The 13,818-nt window shown below is 37.0% G+C and overlaps 1 long non-coding RNA gene across 1 annotated transcript in view; it reads left to right on the top strand.

Annotated features, from left to right (window-relative positions):
• The first annotated feature begins 4,265 nt into the window (after positions 1–4,265).
• LOC123458720 overlaps positions 4,266–13,818 on the top strand; it is a 30,344-nt gene continuing 20,791 nt past the window's right edge. The window contains exons 1-2 of the long non-coding RNA XR_006635755.1: positions 4,266–4,295; positions 11,750–11,833. This is a non-coding gene — a long non-coding RNA (uncharacterized LOC123458720). The remainder of the gene's footprint in view (positions 4,296–11,749; positions 11,834–13,818) is intronic.

The raw sequence follows: 13,818 nt of genomic DNA, 5'->3' as shown, positions 1-13,818 counted from the left end.
TTAGGGTTTTTGTGTATGTATAAACATGCACATGTTTCTAGGGTATTTCCTAGTTTCTGCCACTGTGACAGCCTACAAGCTTTGGGATTCTCCTCACTTCACTTCTAATTGCCAGAGAAGCATTAGAATTATAGGTGTGTGTGCTAGTTACATCTGGCATTATGTGGGTTCTGGGGATCCAAATTCCAGTTTTCAGGCTTATATAAGCATGCGCTTTTAACCATTGAGAACCCATCAACTAAGTTTATGTTTTATGCAAATCCTCTGCATTAAATACAATGGAGTTAGAGTATCTGAGTACTGTGGCATCCATAGAGGTCCTGCAACTACTCTCCCATGGATATCAAGGGATAAATGCCTATGTTTTGGCTCCCATTCATATTTTCTGGCTCACAGCTCCTGAAATCCTTGTAACTCTTGTAACATGGCTCTCTGGAATATCTCTGGAGTGAGTTATAAAGATCATTACAAATGTATTTGACCCAACCGCATGTGAGTTTATGTTAATTAGGTGTTTTGGGAAACTATTAGATTGCTATAAAATGGGGCTGACTCATTAACCTTTGTAACTTTTAACTCCAATCCTATTTTCATGTTGGGAAAGAGGGTTGAAGGTTGAGATGGTGATTCAGGGGTGAAAGAACTAATTAATGATGGATAAGTAATGAAACCTCCACAAAAAGTCAAAGGACTCAGTTTGGAGAGCTTTCAGGCTGACAAAACCTGTTCACATGCCTAGAAGTTGAAGTAGACATAAAGAAGTTACAGAAGGAATGTGTAGGGATGGAGACCCCCCTGCACCCCAGAACCTTTCATGTTTCTACTTAGTTGGCTTTAAAAAACATTCTTTTAAAGCTGTCCATTCTAAAAAAAATCATTAAGCATAAGTTAACTTTTTCCTTGTGTTCTGTGAGGTATTGTAGTAAATTCATAAAATCCTGGTAGTGGAGGAACCCCACTCTGCACCTGTAGCTGGGGGTTGAAGTTGCCATCTAAAGTGGTCAGGACACTCATGTAGGACTCAGCCCTCCACCTCCACCTGTGACAGCCAGTTCTGCCTAAAGATAAATGCTGTCACAATTGATTTCAATTAAGAACCACCCGATTTCATCTTTCAGTTTCTTTAGTGTTTGCTAGGGAATCCTCTCCACATTCGGCCAAAGCAGCACTCTATTATGTGGGGTGGGGTGGAGAAAACCAACTGGTTCTCCCCCAGCCCTATATATCTGATAGTCATAGTCAAAGACCCATATTAATTTATATGCTAATACTTCCTGACCAAAAACACTGCCACTGTGACCACACATAAAAATGCCCAGTTTTCTTCCATTGTAGTCAGTACACTCCTTGCTTGCATACTTTAGGATGCCCTTTACTGTGCAATACCCTCCCTGCTCATCACATTTCTCAATTCAATGACTTCTGATTCACAGACCTCATGAAATTCAAAGGCCTCATGAAACTTTATTGTACAGGTTTTCTTATTTGATATCCCACTTGTATAATACCCAGGGTGATTTATATCTGCTTCTTTTGGGGATGTCGTGTATTTTGACTGTACTATACTTTACAGTAAGAAACATACATCTATAATTACAAGACAGAAAAAAAAATAGGCTTATTCATTCACAATGTTATTTCCAACAGCTCATGTCTTTTGTTAAATTAAAACAGAACCTATATGAATTCAATCTATAAAATGTTAACTTTTGAATTCTATATGTGTATTTTTAAGATCAAGGTAAGCTCTCTGCAAGAAACCCAGAGACAATCAAAAGTTCTACTGCTCTATTATACCTACCTGGACTGACATAGAGGATTAGCATTTTTCACATCAGATATCTAGAACAACAGAAAATAGTACCACATCCCAAATTATTCCCCTTTCTTTAGAAAACCCACTATCTGCATCTTGCTTCTGAACATTTAATTCCTCTCTCACATTCATTAGCTTAAAAAAATTCCATAGACAAACCTGATGAAAATTCATAACCCACTCAATTTGTGCCAGAAAAGAAACTTTGAGAAAATTATCTTTGCAAGAAATGATAAATATTAACAAGATATTGCATACAGAATCAGATACAACTTGAATCACATCTTGTATCTCTATTTCTTAGTATCTAGATCATCTGATTGCTTCTGAATTTTTCCATCAATTCCAGTACTATCAAGAGAGAAAGCTAATTTCATTCTCAATACTTCTCTCGTATGCTAAAAAACTTTAGATATTCAAACTCTGGTCTGAGATTTAAAGAGAAAAATCATCTTATATCTATGTACCATACATAATTGTCTATTCAGTTTGCTAGAGTCTAACAAGAAGGCTTCCTTTCCCAAGATTCTGGAATATTCCCTCAGAGAGAAGATGGGACCTTCTAAAACATGGTTTAGGGAGGAAAATACAATGCTGCCCACTTTCTTAAACCTAATTACTGATACATGTGAATAAATATCTCAGCTTAGCCTTAAAGGTCAAGTTATATCTTTACTTCAGTTTTTTTGGGGGTATTTTAAGTATTTGAGACAGATTGTAGAGAAGATGGTATTATAATATGCCAAATAGGTAACTATGCTAGTATCATTCCCTCTGCCCCATGTTATAAGATTGTAGATCTTGGGCTGGAGAAATGGCTTAGCGGTTAAACGCTTGCCTGTGAAGCCTAAGGACCCCGGTTCGAGGCTCAGTTCCCCAGGTCCCACGTTAGCCAGATGCACAAGGGGGCGCAGGCGTCTGGAGTTCGTTTGCAGAGGCTGGAAGCCCTGGCGCGCCCATTCTCTCTCTCTCCCTCTATCTGTCCTTCTCTCTGTGTCTGTCACTCTCAAATAAATAAATAAATAAAAATTAAAAAAAAAGATTATAGATCTTTCATGTCTACAGTGTTACTTTCTCTTAAACCTCTATCTATTACTAGTCTATATAGCACACTGAGTTTCTGCACATGAAATCAGGTTCCAATAAGGAAAAACAGTTTGCCCAAAGCTGCCTAGGAAGTGAGTTTCACACATGAGATCAAACTCTTATCTACTGCCTCAGTACCAATCTGCTCCAATAGGCACTCCACTTATTTAACTCAGTAGATTCATGTCTTCCCTTCATTTAATCTCAGCAAATACTCTATCAATGTACTAGGAGCTCCTTACATCTATTGCACTCATATTTTCCATAGACACCTTGCAAAGTGTTCTCAAATACACCCACTTGGCTTCGTTTCAACAATAGCTAGCATTTTTTTCTTTTCTTTATCAATGTGCATTAATTTTACAAAATGATGAGTTCATTATTACATTTCCACATATTTACATAACATACGCTTATCACATTAACTATACTCATTACTGTCTCTTGTCCTCCCACAACTGTGGAATCTCCTTTCTCATCTCAAAAATTGTCCCTCTTCTACTTCTGTATCATTTTTCTTTTTTAAGTTTATATTCTGTTTATGAGAGACAATGTGTGGGATTTGTCGTAATGAGTCTGCCTTATTTCACTTAATATGATGATACCTAGTTCCATTGATTTTCTTGTAAGTGACATGATTATGTTCTTTACATCTAAATAATATTCCACTGTGCATATAAACAACATGTTCTTTGTCTATTCCTCCATTAATGGACATTGCAAACCATGGCTCTTATGAATAGTGCCACAATGAGCAAGTGTGTGCAGGAATCTCTGCTGTATGTGGACTTTGCACCTAGACTCATACCATCGCCTCTTTATCATGTTCATAGCAGCTCGTGGATTATCTCTTGTCTTTTCATCTCACTATTACTATTCTCATTAACATCTTCAAGTCTCTTCTATAGATTCTCATTGCTATGGGGAGAAAATGTCTTAACAAAATTTACTGAGCCTTGGGAATCTTGGTTCAGTCTATCCTTCAAGCTCAATCTCACATTAAGTTGCATTTCATTCTTTGTACATTTTCCATGATTAACTTTGTGTTTCCCCTGATTTAGATGCTCAGATTCTGGAAATTGATTATCTTATGTGGGGTGGGACTTGTCACATTTTTGCTTAAATTTTATTATTGCAAAGTAGTGGCTAATGCTACTATTCCATGAGGTTGCTCTGAGGTTCAAATAAAATAATCTTCCTCTCTTTCCTAATCTGTAACCCATCCTTTACTCTCTTAACCATGTGTGTACTTGTTGATATCCACAATAACTGGCCTACTCTGTTTAAAAAGAGATTCTGTGTAAATCAGAGATGAGCTTGTTTTATTTAACCCTATCTCTCTTCATTGTGCTATCTCTTGCAGAAGTAATGCTGCTAAGAGTTTCCATTCCAGGTAAGGCTTCTCTGTTAAATTTAAAGGACAAAACAAGTTATATAGAGAAACCTCTTATCAACTGCTTACTGATGTATGACTCAGATATTTAATATTGCCCACATATCCATTTGCCAAGATAGATCTATTTGAAGATTGACATATTTTCTAGTTATCATATTTTATTTTTGGTATCAGTTAATTAACCATTGAATTTGAAATATCCACTTGCTTATTGAGATTATGACTTTCAGGGTTTTTTTATTTTTAAAGATTCCTCAAAATTTATGCATGTTTTTATTCTCTTGTCCAAATATTGTTGCTATTTTAAACCATGATATTCTTTTTTATGCAAAAATTCTGAAGAAAGTACAAGAAATTGCTTAATGTAAAAGATTAAATTTGGATCTATAGGTTAAAAACCTGGTAAAATAACAGGGAATGGTGGTGCATGCCTTTAATCCCAGCACTTGAAGCAAAGGTAAGAGGATTGCTATGAATTCAAGGCCAGCCCCTGAGACTACATAGTGAATTCCAGGACATCCTGGGATAGCTAGTCTCTCTATATCAAAAAAAAAAAAAAAAAAAAGGTAAAATATAAATGTTCTGAAAGTTCATTTATAGATGCAAAGCAATTCAATTTTCTTTCAAAAGATGGAGATGGCTTAGTGGTTAAGGCACTTGCCTGCAAAGCCAAAGGACCCAGGTTTGATTCCTCTGGCCCCATGTTAGCCAGATACACAAGGGAGCACATGCATCTGGGGTTTGTTAGCAGTATCTGGTATGCCCATCTTCCCCCCACCCCCTCTCTCTCTATTTCTCTTCCTATTTCTGTATCTCTCTCACACAAATAAAAAAAAAATTAATTTTTAGACAAGAGCATCTAAACTTTTATGTGATTTATATCAGAAATTAAAGATACTCAAAGAGCTAAAGCATGATTGAAAAGACTATCAAAGTAGGTAAGACCAACTAACTGACCTAAAATTTTATTATAACATATAGTATTGAGCAAATAAGAGGAGATAAAGCTATAGAGATGAATAGGGAATTAAAAAATTAATGTACAAATATAGTAAGTAACTTTGACTATGGAAACAGTCTTTCCATACAAAAGAACACACACCATGTGATTTTGTTTTCATTATGTTCTAGAAAATTTATTCTACAGTGGGAAAATTGGAATAATTGTTCTTTCTGGGATTGTTGAAGTGATGATTTACTTTGAAAGGCATGAGAAACATGCCAGGGTGTTATTGAAGGATATTTATTAAAAATTTGGATTATACAGATAAATGTACATTAAATTTAGTAAATAAAATAAATTTAGTAAGTAAAAGTGTACATTTCGTTATATTTAAGTTTCACAACAAAAGAAAACCCTTAAACTGAAAATAACAGTCTATTTTAAAAACCTACTAAAATTATTTAAGATGATAATTTGGAAAAATAAAGTATTGCTAACAATATGGGCATAAGTTAGAAATATCTTGGGGAGAGGTAGTACTCTCTTGCTTAGGACACATTGTGGATATCTTCATCTGCCCCTTTTCCCATTAGAAACTTCCTAGAAAGGATGGGATGTGCAGAAATTGAAGAAAGTCCATTGAATATCAACACAAAGATTAAAGGAATAGAAAATAGTAAGGGTGAGAAAAGATAAAAGGAGCTTGGGTTATTTTGTGTAATTTTCAGAGCAGAAGTTGAGAGATTGCTTAACAGCTATTCTCATCATTTATAAAGGAAATGTATTGTGGTCATGGCGACTTGTGGAGCTTGAGGGAATTTGGAGTTCATCTAATCCTGCCTCCTTTTCCCTTCTATTTTCTTATGGGGGGCGGGGGAGCCAAGACTGATGTCCAAAGGCAGGAATGAATTACTAAACTTTTGAAGTTTATTAGTGATTAAGCTTGAATATATGCTTCGGAATGACAAAGTTCTGCAAAAAAAACTGAAGATCGATATTACAAATGCTAGAACTCTGTAAATGTTTGAAGAAATATTAATCTATTGATATAGAAAGCTATTAGAAAAATATTTCCCCCTTACCACACTTCATTCAAATGATTGTATTTCTAAAGTCCTCCATCACCTCATGACTTGCTTAAAAACTTATCTCCAGTTCTGAAAAATGTTCCTTACTGTGATAACAAGTGCTAATCAAATCCTAATCACTACTATTTTTCAGTTTATTTAATCTTAGACAGTTATTTGGCTTTTTCTTGACTTGCTAGTGAGTTTCAAATGTGGTGAATTTATAAGAAAAGTCAACATTTTGCCTCAGAATCTTAAACGTGATAATCTTTTGGACATTGTGGGCACTAATACAAAGAGAGGGCTTCTAAAGCTGCTTATTTTGGTCCAGACAAAAGAAAGCAAGCTGAGCCAAAAGAATAGAACACAATAGCTGAGTCATATGATCCTAAATTTTAATGGGTGTATGTATGTAACTAAGGGGAGTTGAGTTAATATAGGCTGTGGAGATAGCAAACTATGAAAGAACAACAAGAAGGGATCAGGTGTTGTACAGACAGGAGTTATGGGTCAAACGAAACGTGTTGTATGGAAGCATAAAGGAGGCTATGTTTAGGGAGGGCTCAAGGGGAAAGATGGACGAAGGAAAGAGAAGCACAATAAGAAACATAATTTTTGATATGCTAATACAAGGACTTTAAAAAGAATAAAGCATACCTTCACCAAACTGCACTTTAAACTCATTAAATTTAGGCTATCTGACCTACTGTATTTTTTTTTTCATTTTCCCTACACATCATTGAGTTTTCTGCATATTTACACCTAACAACATTCAAAGTATTATCAGCCAAGAAGTGTTTAACAACTTATTTACTAATATAGATAACTAATATTTATTATAAAATGCTAAGTAGTTAAATGTTATTGTGCTTAATTCAGACAACTTCCTGATGTAAGCAATACTGTTATCTTTCTTTGCAAATAAAGAGAACTGCAGCAAAGGAAAAATGTGCTTACTAAGACGTCTATGTGAGTTCATACAGCCACACTATGGCCGTGTTGGAATCAGGCTCAGATCTGTCAGATACTGGGGTCCTGGTTGGGAGCTCTGCTGCACACACCAAGTGATTGCATGTAGGAAAGGGACATTGTAGTTATTTATTGGCTTATATGATTGTATGATGACTGAATGACTCATTGACCAAAAGGCAAGAGAGAAGCAAAAGCAAAGTCACACATGAGTCCTAGGACCCCCAAGTTTCTTAGATCCCTTTATTTTATTCAAGAAGAGGAGACAGGGCTAGAGAGATGGCTTGAGTGTTTAAGGCACTTGCCTACAAAGCCAAAGGACCCAGGTTTGATTCCTCAGTATCCACATAAGGTGACAGCATCCACAAGGTGACACATGCATCTGGAGGCCCTGGCATGTGTGCTCTCTCTCTCATTAGTAAATAAATAAATACATAAATAAAATATTTTTAAAAAGAAAAGGAGGGGCTGGAGAGATGGTTTAGTGGTTAAGCGCTTGCCTGTGAAGCCTAAGGACCCAGGTTCGAGGCTCGGTTCCCCAGGTCCCACATTAGCCAGATGCACAAGGGGGCGCACGCGTCTGGAGTTCGTTTGCAGAGGCTGGAAGCCCTGGCGCACCCATTCTCTCTCTCTTCCTCTGTCTTTCTCTCTATGTCTGTCACTCTCAAATAAATAAAAATTAAAAAAAAAAAAAAGAAGTCAGGGATTACCCACTCTAGATGTCTCATGTTTTACAGAAGCTTTGCTTTCTTTCCTTCTCTTAAGCTCTATAGCATAATCTTTGTAAACTTCACCCTCTGCAGTCTTTGGTTCTCATTCTTTAAATTCGTAAGACAAGAATTGGACTAAGTGGAAGTTTTGAATAACAGTGACGCTCTTGCACCTTAACTCATAGGTTAAAACACAACCAAGAACCCAGAATGGCTCCACTGCTTTCAGACTCCATAAATTCTTGCATCACCTCCTGTGTATTGGCAGGGACCCAGTGGTTAGCCCACACTCAGATGGTGTTGCAGTAATTTAACTCCACCGACTTGGGACTCCTTGATTGTCCTCCATGGCCTGAAAGTATATGTGAATGGGAACCCTGAAGACCCCTCTGATCATGAGCTCTCTCAGTGCCCACTTCTCCCTGGCTCCTGTCTTTCATTCTTTATCTGTGATGTCTGTATCTTGGGCTTTCTTCACTCATTACACCAATGTGTTTTTGGGGTGCCTTAAGTAGGTGCACTGGAGGGTACTCTAACTGCTACAACTAACAACTCTACTCACCTCAAAAAAGCTAGATAAACCATCAACCCCAATTCGCTAATGTCAGGTAGGGCCGCATCTTCACAGGTAGGAGAATAAAGAATTTAGGGTTCATGGGGTCTCTAAAAGTAAACTAAAAGTGGTTGAAGGTAAGAAATGTTCTTGAGCCTGTAAGGAAGAATGTGGGTTTTTCCTAAATTATTATCTTCCCTAGATTTTTTCCCATTAAACCTGATTCTCTTCATAGATATTGTCTCCCTATAAAAATTTCCTCTTCCTATAAACATCACACATCAGAGTCACCAGGTGGATTAGGTGCTTGGGACCCTTCTTGTTTAATAGGAGTTCTGCCTTCTTTTCTACTCTTAAGTTCTATAATACTGTATAATGAAATCTTTGAACTTAAAAACAAAACAAGAGGAGACAGGAGAAAGCAAAACCAAATAGAACAAAACTTTAATTTCCTTTCCTGCTGAAGAGATTTCCGTTACTCTTAATGATGAAAGAACTGTAGCCTTTAAAAGCACAGGATAGTTGGTGGAGAAACACTTGCCTACAGATGCTCATGCTGTTCCTCATGTCAGGTTGCCCCAGGCTTACTTCCACCTTGGTCCATGGGCCTCTCTTTGCCAGAGGATATGCCCTCCTGTTGAGAAAACTGAGGATTTCTGCTCTAAACACCCGTCATGCCTGGCCAACAGATGGGTCTCTATGAGGAATTAATTTAGGAAATCCAAAAATGTGACATCCAAGATGACTCACAGCCAACATAAAACTATGAAATCACTTGGCTTTATTCAGTATCAAACATCCTAGAGTTTCCAGGTTTCTAAGCCTAACACTTGAGCCATCAGCTATTTTCTAGTATGGGTGTTTCTTTGTGATGAGAACATTGAGAAGCCCTCTCTTGGGTAGTTTAAAGAATGAGATGGGAATCATGCATAGTCATTGTGATATGCAGCAGAACACCAGAACTTATTCTAACTCACACTGAAACCTTGTCATTATGGAACAATACCCCTTCCCCAGTGTTCCTTCACACCTCAGTCTCTGGTAGCTATTTTACTCTATTTCCAAGAACTGGGCCTTCTAGACTCCATGCATATGTGTCACCATCAGACAGTTTGGAAAAAAGATGGCATTTAGTGTTTATATACAAATCATATTAAAATGTACATGTTAGGGACAGAGAGATAGATTAGCAGTTAAGGCACTTGCCAGCAAAGCCAAAGGACTTAGTTTTAATTCCCCAGTACCCATGTAAGGTCAGATGCACAAAGTGTTGCATGCGTCTGGAATTTGCAGGGGCCAGAGGCCCACTATCTACCTGCCTCTGCCTCTCTTTATCACTCTCTCTCAAATAAATAAAAACATTTTTAAAATGACATGCTAAATATTATCATTAACATTAGAAAATTACCCTTGGTATTACTTTTCCTGCTGTTTCCAGTAGTGATCTCAAGCTTCTCCATGTTATCTGGACATAAATGTAGTTATCCAATGAAAAGAACAGGGATGGATGACAAGGTGGCTTCTGCAAACAGATAAACATAACATATGTATTTTTGTAAACTATTTGTTCTGCCAACTCTGGGTCAGGAAAACTGTAAGGTAGGTGTGTGTGTGTGTGTGTGTGTGTGTGTGTGTGTGTATGAAGGTATGTAGTTGTAGATGCCAGTGGTAGAAATCAGATGTCTTTCTCTACCAATTTTCATGTCTATTGTTTGAAGCATGGGGATGTATCTCATTTAGTTAATCTAGCTCTTTAAGATAGACTAGCTAATCAGGGAACCCTAGGGATTTCACATCTCTGCATTCCCAGCACTGAGATTATAGGTTTATGAAACTACACCTGAAATTTTATGTGCAATTTGGGGAATCTGCACTCAAGTCCTCATTCTTGTGTGTCAAGCATTTTACTCACTGAGCCATATCTGTAATCCCAAATCCCCATAACTGTGAGGTTCTAAAGGGATGGTCAATTAAAGTACAACTTTAATTTGAAATCAGTTAAAAAATCTCCTAGGAAGAGTATGTGCAGGGAGTTGAAGTTTTTGACGCTTACTTTGTCACAACATGGAACTGTGTATGTTTGGTTCTATTGTATTTGTGCATGTATGAAAATAATTGTACACACAAAAATGCACATAGGACAAGCACAGCCAAATTTTTCTGCACTGCCAGGTCTTCCCAAATTTCTGAACAACCAGAAGGGCAAAAAGGAGAGTGTATCCAGTCAAGTAGGAGAGCTACCACTTATGCTTGGTATAGCTTGACGCTTTTTAAAATTTAAAGGCTAAGTGATTGAAGTTTCTTCTAAAATCACTTTTGGCTTCAAAGATGATTACTTGTATAAATTATTTTTAATGGAAGAGGGTGGGACGAGTAGATAGGGATGACTAATGCAGGCTTCTTTTCATACCAATTTTCTATCTCAAAGTAAAATTTAAGTACTTGAGGCCTTAGATGTTAATGAGTATTTATTCGTCTTTTTCTTATATTAAAAATATGAGTATTTTAGCATGATTGAAGTTGATGACAATTCATTCACATAATTACAATGTATAGCTCTATAAAAATGTATCCAAAATAATTTTCTTTGTGTCTGTGGAGTGTGCTTTATTTTTCTTTATCAGAAAGGAAATGAAAGAAAGAGTTTTTTTTTTTTAAAGAAAGATTTCCCAACATCTTTCCATTGCCAATCATGTGTTTATAGATATATAATATGAAGGACACTTGATCTTGTGAACTTTGATGCCCTTGTCTGCTAGATATGGAAAGTCATGCCTACCTGACATGGTATGAGCACAACATTAAATAGAAGCATAATAGAGAAACTGTAGAAAGAAGAGAATCTGAATATCACTGGACCCATAATTTGTGATCCTCCAGATGGTGAGGAGGGACAGAATGGCAGCAAGAAAAGTTGATTGTCCTTGTTGTATTAGCTTATGCACATATTTCTATGTTTACAGATATTTCCATACATGTGTGCACACATCCAGACAGATATGCAAGTAATTGTTGAGTTTGGCCATTGAAGTTGTGTGGTCTTATATTTGAGTCTCTCTGCCTGGGTTCCACTTGCTATTATTTTCAACACAAGTGCAACAACTCCAAAAACTTTGTTTGTGTCTACGGAATAGGGAACCACTGTAGCCAAGTGTTGAATATAATGTGCTGTATAGCAATTTTCTCATAATTGAAACATTTCTTTCTAGGGGGAGGAAGGAATCTCAGGAGACTCAGGAAGTCAACAAGCCTAGAAAAAGGTTGAAAGACCTCACCCTAAAGTTATATAAAAGGTAAATGTCTTTGAAAAGAGACTCTGACCAGCTAAGCTGCCTGCAGGTTGTGCATCATGGAGCTATGGTGGGATTCTTCCTCAGTGCAAGTTGCCGCTGAGTCTCCATTGCTCCTGTAAACAACCATTCACTCTTCTGTGTTAATAACCCCAATGAGCTCATTGGTTCATTAACACTGATTTTGGTGTAATCATAATTTGGTTTGTTCTCTGAGCCCTGTCTGAGGTAAGTAGATGTGTGATTGCCTCTCTCCAGGGAAACAGTTTCCTGAGGTACAATGGTTGGCCGGCCCCTCCTGAAATCCCAATAAATGCTATCTATTATTATTGATGATGTTGTTGAATAAACACATGAAGAAAGAGAGTGAGAGAGAGCTCTGAAACTTGGTTCTTTTTTTTTTTTTTTCCATCCAATTCAGTTCTCTGGAGTTCTCTGGGACACTGAATTCCAAACTAGGACCTGAGGGAGGTTTAAAAGGCAGGCTGGGTTAAACATTGTGATGTTAACCAAGAATGAAAATCTTACACAAGTGAGTTCCAACTGGTAACATGACTGGAGCTACAAATAAGTGAATGACCCTAACATCACACACAAAATGTAACCATTTAAAGAAATAATCTAGAGGCCAGGAATATGGCTCAGTGAGTAAAGTTTCCCTCATAACATTGAGAACCTGAATTCCTGGCATGATGGTATATGCCTATAATTCCAATGCTGGGAAGGCAGAAGCAAAGAATCCCTAGGGTTAACTGGTTGGCATAGTCTAGCTGAATCAGTGAGTCAAAGGTTAAGTGAGAGACCCTGCCTCAAAGAGTAATGTGGACAGTGATTGACGAAGGCTTCCAATGTTGGCCTCTGTCTTCCATACACGTGTGTCCACAAGCATATGAATATACATAAACAAACACATATACACCACACACACATACACACAGAGATAAATAAATAAATAAAATGAATTAATAAAATATTTACACTTGATCTGAACCAAAAGACTGAGAAGTATTGAAAATAAGGACCTGGATACAATGCTTTATATGGGCAACTGGGTTTTGCCATGAGCTTTGCCAAAATGTGTCAGATAATTCTTCCACAAAGTAAATGAGAATAAAATATTTGAGTTCTCTGGAAAAGTTTCACCTCTTATAGCAACTAACAACATTCTAGATTATCTCTAAGATTTGACTTCAGTGCCACAAACCTGATAAGAAACAAAGTTTAGCACCAAGAGCTCATATTTCTCTGACTAAAATACTTTTCTAGGGCTTGAGAGATGACTTAATGGTTAAGGTGCCTGCCTGCAAAGCCAAAGGACCCAGGTTCAATTCCCTAGGACCCAAATGAGCCAGATGTGGCTGATGTGCCAATTCTCTCTCTCTCTCTCTGTGCCTCTTCTCTCACTCTCAAGTAAATAATATTTTTAAAAATTTCATTTTTACTATGCTTGAAAACCAGGTCTTCTGACTAACAGGCCTACATGGAGCAGTGGATGTGACCACCAACTTTAAAGGTGTATCCAGATGAGGCTCTAAGATTCCTTTTTCTTGCTTACTGGCTGTGTAATCTTGAATTAGTTATTTAATCAGAGGGTTTCCATCTGTAATACTCAGATAATGGCTCTCAAATCACAGGCTTTCATAAGGATTAAATTCAATCATAAGTGTCAAGGCTTTTCCACGTGATAAGTATCAATAGATGGTGGGTTTTATCTTTTGTAAGCCTTAGCTACGCTAAGTTCAGATATGGCATCGTGAGTAATTAAACTTTAGTCTGAGTTTTCCATTACTAACATTCAAAAAGTCATTAGAACCAAAGAAGCATAGTAAAAGTACTTGGTAGGTCAGGTACTTTTACTATTATCGTCATCATCATCGTTATTTACCCCAAAATAGAGGTCAACTTTGGAGTCAAAGGGTGTGTAATTTGAAAAGAGTTAATGGGATCCTGATATTGATCACTTATTATATTTTATCATTTTTGACAAC

Source organism: Jaculus jaculus, chromosome 1, assembly GCF_020740685.1.
Source record: "Jaculus jaculus isolate mJacJac1 chromosome 1, mJacJac1.mat.Y.cur, whole genome shotgun sequence".
Taxonomy (NCBI): Eukaryota; Metazoa; Chordata; class Mammalia; order Rodentia; family Dipodidae; genus Jaculus; species Jaculus jaculus.
The sequence above is the reverse complement of the archived record's forward strand: the minus strand, read 5'-3'. Positions and strand labels throughout refer to the sequence as shown.